Here is a 10,395-nt window from a genome sequence, read left to right on the forward strand (position 1 = left end):
ATTATTGAAGTAGGCTATAATTTCGATCTTTTGTATATTGACTATAGGCCTAAAACAGAGATAGTATAGGATTTTTATTTATTTATTTACATCTACCGAGCTATGCTCTTACAGATTACATTAAATTTTCTTAATAATTTAGAAATATGATTTATACGAGTACATTGCAAACAAATTATACAAAATTGACTTTATCAAACAAAATTCTAAGCATTCTCTAGAAAATATGTCGTTCTGTGTGAATATCTATTCGGTTTGCAATGGAATTAAATAAATTGAGGCATCGTGTTAAGGGTTCATTTATCCCGTAGCTTCCCAGCACAAAAATTTGGAAATTCTTCCAAAGGCACAACTTTAAAAGCACTTCCAGAAGATGCACTCCCAATGATGTTCTTTATTGTAACCACCCAGGAAATTCTTTTAATTCAATTTTTTATAACTTGGGTTTTTCATACTTTTAATGGGTAATTTTAACTTTTTTTGTTTCAAATAAGTTAAAAACAGAGAAAGAATTCATAAAATAGTACAAATCATTTAAATTTTGTCGAAAAAATGCTAAATCCAATCTGAAAAAATTGTGACTTTTTGAAAATGTTTGAGGTCAAACGTTTCCGACAAGTGTTAGAATCCATTAAAAATTATAAAAAATTATTTATTTGACAAAATATCACAGAATATTTTAATTTACATCCAAAACATTGAATTCGGATCACACCTAAAGAAGTGATGCAAATTCAGTGGAACGACTGTTGTAATGGAGGACTCCCGTCCTATGACAAGCCCATGTTCAATTCATCGCTTCTGCGTCAATTTTGCACCACTTCCGGATCAAAGAACATTTGCATTACTTTTTTGGCGACGTTTTTTTGCTGGGTTGTTCAGTGAAAAGGAATATTAAATAAATTATGTTCCCTTAAAAATCTATTAGGAACATTGAATAGCAAGAAAGACAATAATTCTGGACAATCTATATTCGTATCCATAAGATCTTTTAAAAAAACAATACCTTGGAGCTTTCTCCTAAAATGAAGTTGCTGAATGCCAAGAATTCTACATCGTTCTATATATGATGGCATACTATGCCACGTATAAAGCATTCTTAAAACAAATCTTGTAAAACGTTTTTAAACCTTTTCTATTCTGTTTATGCCTTCGTTATAAAATGGATCCCAAATAATACACAGATACTCAATATGAGGTCGAACCAAACTCTCATAAAGTGTTTTTAGTGTCTTACTGGAGAATTACTTTGAATTTCTCTTCAAAAATTCAAATTGAGAATTGGATTTTGAGACAATATATTCAATATGATATTTAAATGAAAGTATGGGACAAAAAACTATCTAGATCTTTAACTTGATTTACTCGTAAAAATTCTTACGAGTGTAATGCGCTTTACAGACTATCAGTTATTCCGGATGGAATGTCGGTGTTTGTAAAGAATCGTACAGTGTGTCGGATCGATACGACTTGTCGGCGATGACTAAATAATCGGTAAATGTGTTATCGATCCCATAAACATGCAGCAGTATCGATTAAGCCTTCGGACTAAAGGTGAGTACTATGTTCGGTGTTTTCACCAAAACACTAAATTAAAAGTACAAAAATATATATGAAGACTATTATATTTTTATCAAGTCTTATCAAATAATGGATGGAAAAGATCCAATGAATTGATTGATAATCATTTTATATTTCTAAATTAATTAATTAATTAAGAAAAGTAACCGTGAAAAAAGCTGGTTTTCAGCTTGAAAACTGAACATAGTACTCAGCTTTAACTTATAATGTGCACAATATATGGGATATGTTCGACACGAGCACTGTCGTCCGGAATAACTGATAGTCTGTAAAGCGCATAAGTCATTGTTTTGCATTTAGATAAGTTTAATCTCTGTTTAGAAAAATATTTCGACGACTTCAAGATTTCATATTACTCGTCCCACAACTGCACTAAAAAATGCAAGTCAGGTTATACCAGTCGCGGTTTTAACTAAAAAACTAAAATATGTTCTTAATATTATTTTGAAAATTATTTTCAAAAAGGGTTTTTCGATAATGCTACCAATTTTCCTATTCAACCGTCGAACGGAACGGACGTGTTTTTTCAATAGCGGATAAACTCATAGTAATAGGTACCTACTACGAATTTCAAGTGTGGTGGGATATTAAGCCACCATGCAGCGAAATTCCAAGTCATCCACTGGGTTGCTAACTTCAGGGCCCAGTGGACGGGTATCGACTGGAGTTATAAATCTGGGCAATGACCAAGAGTTAGGCCCAATTAGTCGACCTGTAGACGGGTCGACAGGTGGCGACACACTGACAAGTCGAACTTTTTCTAAGGTAACGACATCAAAAGGAGGTAATCCCTCACGAAAGAGATTCAAGGAACGCAGAAATGCTTTGTTTATCCTAAAGAAGTTAGGATCAGTCGACCCAAGCACGTTGTCGGCTAAACAAAGCGATTCCTTAAAATGGGCTCAAGGAATTCTTGAGACTGGAAAAAGGGAACGATCGCCGGATGAGCTGCCATCCTCCAAAAGGGATCAAAGATCGTTTGCCTCAGTTGCTAAAGATAGCCTTGTGATGGCTATCATTAATAAAGGAGCATTGGACGGTATGGTTCCAAAGCAAAAATGGGGGGAAATTGAGAATGCTCTATCTGTCGTCTACTCACAGGTACTGGAAAAGTTTCCCGGCCCAGATCCTCGACACCAAGAGGCTGGTTGGTATCAAGGACGATTTAAGCTAGTCGCATTTGAGGACCAGAGGTCTATAGAATGTTTTAAAGCTGCTCTGATACTAATTGGTGAAGTTTGGGAAGGAGCTGCTCTAGAGTTAGTCGAGAAGAAAGACATACCGGCTAGACCTAGAGCACATGCCTGGATACCTGCAAACCCTTCTGACCCTGAATCTATTTTAAATAGACTGAAACGATGCAATCCAGATCTTCCAACAGCTGATTGGAAGGTTGGCCGTTTGGATGAAGTGGACGGACCAAGACGGCATGCAGTGTTTATATTGAACACTCAGTCTTTGCCACATCTGGCAAAGTCCCAGGGCCGTGTATGTTATGGCTTTCATTATATCCAAATGAAGGTGTATAAAAACGATCAGCTAAAGGATTCAGAAATGGACAAGCCTCTGTCTGAATCAGAAGTAAGCGGATCCTCTTGCGAAGTCGAGGGAGATACCAAAGTTGAAGACATGGATAGATACCGTATGCGTGAGGAGGCTTCTATTGCCTCAGAACTCACCAAAGTCGAACCTATGGTTATTGCGAGAGTCACCGATATCTCTGAAGAGGACATTCTTGATGACTCGATCGAAGCGGCTGATGTGACGGTTGTTGAAAATCTCGATGGTCCTACGGATCCTCCAGATAAATCTTCATCATTGTAAGGCTGCATGTGCTGCCTTAAAAGTTCTCCTGATGAAAGGGGACATAGATATAGTTCTTATTCAAGAACCATATGTTTACAAAAACAAAATATGTGAATTAAGTACTCCGGGGTTCAAACTATTGCAGTATACTGGTAATGATGTAAATCGAGCCTGTATAATTGCTAAAAACGAGCTCAATTTGTTTCTGCTTCCCTCAATGTGCAATACAGACACTGTCGTTGCAAGTTTAGAAATAGCCAAATGCAAATATTGGGTATCTTCGGTCTACATGGGACATGACAGGGAGATGCCTCCATATGCCGTTAAGACCTTAGTGGAGGAGTCACTGAAAACAAAGGCGAAACTCATTATGGGATGCGATGCGAATGCACATCATAGTATATGGGGAAGTAGTGATACTAATGCAAGGGGAGAGTCGCTAATAGAGTTTATTTTGCGTACTAATCTGGTAGTTTGCAACAAGGGAGATGTCCCAACCTTTGTCACTAAAAACAGGCAAGAGGTTTTGGACATCACCTTGGCCTCGCAAGAACTAAATGAAATGATATCTGAGTGGCAGGTTTTAAGTGAACACAGCTTCTCAGATCATCGCTACATCAGTTTCAAATTTGATGTTCATATCACCAAGATCATATTTCCGCCAAATGTTAGGAAAGCTGACTGGAATAGGTATAGGGAATCGTTCAATATGATGATACCGGAAATAACAGAGACAAATATGAGAAATGTGCAAGATATCGAACACGCAGTGGAGCGGATTACTAAGGCCTTCAACATCTCACTGAAAGCTGCATGCCCTAGAGGAAAGCCAAGGGGGAAACATCGACCACCATGGTGGTCTACGGAATTAAGTAATATGAGGAAATCCTGCAGGAAGCTCTTTAACAAGGCAAAGTCCACCAGAGCCCCTGAGGACTGGGACGCTTACAAGAAGAATCTGAGAGGATACAAGCGAGAACTGAGAAAGGCTCAGCATAACTCTTGGAATGCTTACTGCAGCAGTATTGAGAATACGTCCGAGGCTTCCAGACTACGGAAGGTTCTAGCATCCACCAACTCCGCTCCAGGTTTCATTAAAACATCGGAGGGCAATTGGACAACGTCCAGTAAGGAGACGCTGGAGGTACTATTGGACACACATTTTCCTGGAAATCAGACGGTTGAACCATGTACTGGCGGTGCCACAGTTGCTCAGCGGTCGTTTCCTGTCGAGGAAATTGTATCGGAAACTAGAATAAGATGGGCGCTAAATAGCTTTGGACCATTCAAATCCCCTGGACCTGATGGAATTACTCCGGCGGAGTTACAAGCTGTAACTGACAAAATTATCCCCTGGTTGTCGGTGATATATAAAGGATGTATCAACTTATCATATATCCCAGGAAAGTGGAGGGAAACAAAAGTCGTTTTCATACCTAAAGCGGGAAAAGCCTCTCACTCGAGGGCGAAGGATTTCCGACCAATCAGCTTATCCTCATTCCTACTTAAGACTCTGGAGAGGATGATAGATATTTATCTTAGAACTAGCATCGATTCAAGTTTGTTCTCGAAACGACAGCATGCATACTCGAAGGGCAGGTCTACTGAGACCGCACTACATGAACTAGTCAGCTTTATTGAAAGCTCACTATCTGTCAAAGAATACACAATCGTGGCGTTTCTAGACATCGAAGGGGCGTTCAATAATGTCCATCCGAGCTCGATATTAAATGGACTGACAACTCTGAATGTTGATCCATGTATACTCAGGCTGTTAGACGAACTGCTAATGAAGAGACGTATTTCAGCCACACTAGGACAAGCAAACATACAAAGGTATGTGAACAGAGGCACTCCCCAAGGAGGAGTCCTATCACCTCTTCTTTGGAATGTTGCTATAAATAGCCTTCTGGTTACTCTAGAAAAAGAAAGGATAAAAGTGGTGGCATACGCAGATGATGTGGCTCTGGCAGTCAGGGGAAAATTCCCATCCACAATCAGAGATATTATTCAGAGGGCCCTCCGGATGACTGAGAAATGGGCGAAAGACAATGGTCTTGGGGTAAATCCTGCAAAGACAGAATTAGTCATGTACTGCAACGATCGCAAACTCCCACGGTTAGGCCTATTTCCTTAGGGGGTATTGAAATTCCCTTTGGTGAATGTGCAAAATACCTTGGCGTTATTTTGGACAGGAAGCTGAACTTTAAGCTTAATATTGAAGAAAGGGCGAGAAAGGCAACTGTAGCTTTGTACTCGTGCAAAAAGGCAATAGGAAAAAAGTGGGGACTGAAACCAAAAATTGTGCATTGGCTATACACGGCAGTGGTTAGACCTATAATGCTATATGGTGTTGTAGTCTGGTGGCCGGCACTTCAGAAACCGACTTGTTTAGATAAAGTTCAGCGTATGGCGTGTTTGTGTATTTCAGGCGCATTCAGCAAGACAGGAACAAATTCCCTTAATGTCGTGCTGCATCTATTGCCTTTAGACATTTTGGCCAAACAGTCAGCTGCAACAACGGCTGTGCGGTTGCGCGAACTATCGCTGTGGTCGGAAAAAGGTTACGGTCACAGTTCTGTCCTCAAAACAATGCCAGATGTGCCTAACGTAGTGGATTACACTTTGGCGAGTCCACTTTTCGACAAAAAGTTTGAGACTCTAATCCCCAACAGTGAGGCGTGGTGCACACAGACCCCGGGGAATAAAGAATATATAGATTTCTACACTGATGGCTCCAAATTGGATGGACAAGTGGGGTTCGGAGTATATTCTAATGATCTGGAACTTCGAATAGCGAAAAGATTACCTAATCACTGTAGTGTTTTTCAGGCTGAAATATTAGCAATAAGAGAGGTGGCGAATTGGCTGAGAAGTAATGTTCCAAAAAATGTGGGCATTAATATATACTCAGACAGTCAACCTGCAATAAAATCCTTGGACTCTGTGTTCCTCAACTCGAAAACGGCCATCGACTGCCGCAAATCTCTCAATGAGATGGCTGAGCAGTACAATATTCACCTAATATGGGTGCCTGGCCATAGGAACATACCGGGGAACTGCGAAGCGGATGAGTTGGCAAGGCTAGGGACTACCTTACATATTCCAGGGGAACTAGAATTTGTTGGTATGCCCCTAGCTACCTGCAAGCTCATGCTGCGTGAGAAGGCTGTTATGATGGCAAATGTTCGATGGGAGAATTGCAAGGGTTGTAACGACACCAAGCAAATATGGCCCCATTTCAACTTAAACCGCACACTAGATATGCTAATGTTCTCGAGACGTCAGATATCACTCCTGATATCTGCTATAACGGGTCGCTGCCTGATAGGCGATTTTGCAAAAACTATTGGCGCGAAGTATAATGACTATTGTATGAGCTGTCATGATGCAGAGGAAAAAGAATCAATTAAACACCTCTTGTGTGAGTGTCCTGCATTTTGTGTAAAGCGCAAGCAACTTTTAGGAGCATATAGCTTCAGATTACTGGCGGATCTGGAAAACGTTAACTTAAGCAGTCTGCTACTGTTTTTGGAACAATGTGGTTGGTTCAACAAAGAAAAATAATCAAGAAGGTTCAGCGGTTAAAACTAGAAGTGCCCATATGTAATAGGTACTTTTAGTTAATGTGGTATCACAATGGACTGAATAGTCTAAGTGAGCCTGAATCTTAATCGGGCTGCCACTTTAACCTAACCTAACCTAACCTACCAATTTTCCAAACAATATTTACATACTATTATTTTCTAAAATACATATCATACTAGGTTAGGTTAGGTGGCAGGCTTACTTAGACTATTCAGTCCATTGTGGTACCACAGTGGTGAACTTCTCTAGTTCTAAAAATATATGGCCTGTACCTGTATATCGAACGAAAGCTTTCTTTCGTATTCTAAACGAGAGAAAATTGATTAGTTCCTCTATTTCGAAAGGCAAGTCACTTCATAGTTTATTGTCGAGTAATAAACTAACATATACAATATGTGTCAAGAGACTAGTAAAAACATTATTAACATTTGAATGAGTTCTCAGGACAAGTATTTGAAAATACTAATTTTTGATAATTTGGCATCTTGGTGGCATTTTGAGGACTTCTAACAAAAAAATCAATTCACAAAATAAAATTGTGCTAATTTTGAAATAGTAACGTTATTTTTGCAAAAGTTTTTAAAACAGATGAAAATTAATTTTGTTTTCCATTTAGTCCATCTTGGTGGTACTTTGAGGACTTGTAACAATATTATATCTAATAAAATTTTCTAATTTTGAAAATTTCAAATTTTTCCTTTTTGTCAATCTTGGTAGTTCTTTGAGGACTTGTAGCAAAAATTATAACTCTACCGTACGCAACATCTTTCATACGTTACGCCTTTCATTCAGACAATGATAAAATTACGTTCATACAATGCATAGTTTCATCCATACAACGAATAATTTTCGTTAATACAATGAAAAGAATACGTTATTGCAACGTAATTATTCGTTATTATTACAAAGTATATTTCTTAAGTAGTTTCATAAATATAACGTAAAGTTAATAAAAAATTTCTTTAATGCAACGTATGAATTAATCGTATTATTTCATTGGAAATAATAAGAACTCGCTGCATTTAAAAGAAAAAATTGTAAAAAATAAAATAAATAAAAATATAATGTTGCCGTACGCAGAGGAAGAAATTACACAAACGGAGGTATTAACATACAGCAAAGTGTGTAAAGAAGTGGATGAAGCATAATGATCTAAATGTCATGAAGTGGCCGACCAATCACCAGATCTCAATCCGATAAATAATCTATGGGATATTGTAGATCGTAAAGTTAAAGCTATAACTGCAGAAGTACGGAAAAACTTTTTCAGAAGTGGAAATAGCACCGAATGCCATATTCGTGGAAATAGATTTAAAATATAAGGGCCGCACAACAAAATACTAGTACTAAATTTAATAAATTTTTTTATAAATAAATAGGACTATTTTTTTTTTGGAATTCAATTTAGATAATTACTTCGATGAATAAAGTAAAAAGAATAATCCATATAAGTTTTCTTAGTTATTAACTATCTAACGTTTTATGTATGAGTTCGGGCATATGTTTTGTCGCACACATGTGTGCAGTATACACATCTATAGCCCTTGCATCTATATAGATTTGCTGATATTAGGCCATAATATCTTTATTTATTAACCTCTTTTACCCAAAGTTGGTATAATGTAATCTGGTGATATCATCCTAATGGGTTCGGATTTAGATATAGCTCCCATATATGTGTATCGCCTGATTTGCCGAAATTTCCAAGTCAATTTCTTCAGTTAAGGAAATTGGTTGAAAAAAAATGTTTTAAATTCAACGTGGAGAATGTTTATACACCCAACCAATATTTATCTTGATTGCATTAATCCAATTTATGAAGGCCCTGTTTAAAGTTTTTCACCTCAATACCGCATTGTTTGACATTTTCTGGGTTCATGGCATTGTTGTCTGTCATTTACGTATGGATCGATGGTGGGCTACATTATTTAATAGGGCAATGTTGAAATCACTACACTGCATATATAAGTCAAAGGCAAGGGGTTACGTTTATTTATATGGATGTCCATGGAGAAAGGGTTGATTTTAGAGGTGTGCACGTGACACGAAAATTGTCGTGACACGCGTGATTCACGCGTTAATCAACTTCATTTTCGCCTTCATTTAACCCTGGAAAGTCATCCTTAGTTTTTGTACACTAACGTCGTCCTTCGTCATTTTGACTACGGCTTATTTCAAGGCGCTTTAATTTACATCGTAAGCAAAAATGAGAACCAAAATTGAGTTTATTTTCTTATTTAATTTGTTTTTAATTAGTATAAAACAAAAATTCATAAAATATTTGAATTAATATAACTTTCCCAATCGACAAAAATGCAGTTTAAATCGAAAATGAAATTACGCGTCGTAATTTTCACGAAGGATGACTGTCCAGGGTTAAATAAATTGTAATAAGCTAGTTGCGCTTGGTGTTTCACAAAAAATAAAATGGCTCTTGTAACAATAGTGGTGGCAAAATACTTTCATGTACTTTTCGTACTTTTTGATACGCTTCCCCATCACAGTCGGTGATTAGTTACACAGAAAAAAAAGTGTCTCGTAAATTTAAGAAGATTTTTACAATAATTTATTACAAGAATTTTCCAGAATTTTAGTTCATTTTTCGTATCTTCAACGAAAATTAACTACTCGAAAGGAAATTTTACAAATTCTAAGTAGCAATCGTTTAGTTCAAGGCCTACAAAATACGATGGAAATTTCCTTAAAAAATTTCTTAACTGGTAGTTAAAAATTCGTTTGTCATGCTATAAAACTACTTGTAAAATGTAAAGTATTTTCTAAATAATAAGTGCAATTTACTATAAGATTTTTTTGTATGAGAAAATATTTTTTTACGAAAAATGAACTTGAAAGTTGATAGCAACTTCTTACTAACAATTCCTATAGTTAATAATTGTTGGTAAAAAATTACCCAATGAAATATTTTTAGTTCCCATGTAATGAAATTTATAGACATTTTCGTCAAAAATGGTAGATAACATTTCATGAAAATTTTGCAAATTTTAAGTTAAACGTTTCATCGTTCATATACTGGTGTGCCTTTACGAATATTATTCTTAGAGTAAATTGTCAGCAGATGCGATGAACTAATGCATAGTACAGAGATCTTTATAGGAATAGTGGAATGTGATTAATTTAAAGATGATGTTACTTGAGTTTTGTTGTGTATACATGAGCGTGGGGTTGTTTTTATTTTTGTTCATTTAGTGGTTTGTGTGTGTGTTTGTTATTCGTTGATGGTTTTTGAGTGGATGAGGTGTTGTTTTCAATAAAGGCACATGTGTTTTTGTTGTTGTAGGGATGTGTTGGTTTTGCTTGGTTTTGTTTGGCATGCTTCAGTTGTACAGTTGGCGTTGGCGTGGGTTGTTGCATCTTTTAAGCAGGTATGCAACAAGGGAATATAAAGGCATGAAATAAAGG

The sequence above is a fragment of the Haematobia irritans genome, chromosome 1 (assembly GCF_050003625.1).
Source record: "Haematobia irritans isolate KBUSLIRL chromosome 1, ASM5000362v1, whole genome shotgun sequence".
Lineage (NCBI taxonomy): Eukaryota > Metazoa > Arthropoda > Insecta > Diptera > Muscidae > Haematobia > Haematobia irritans.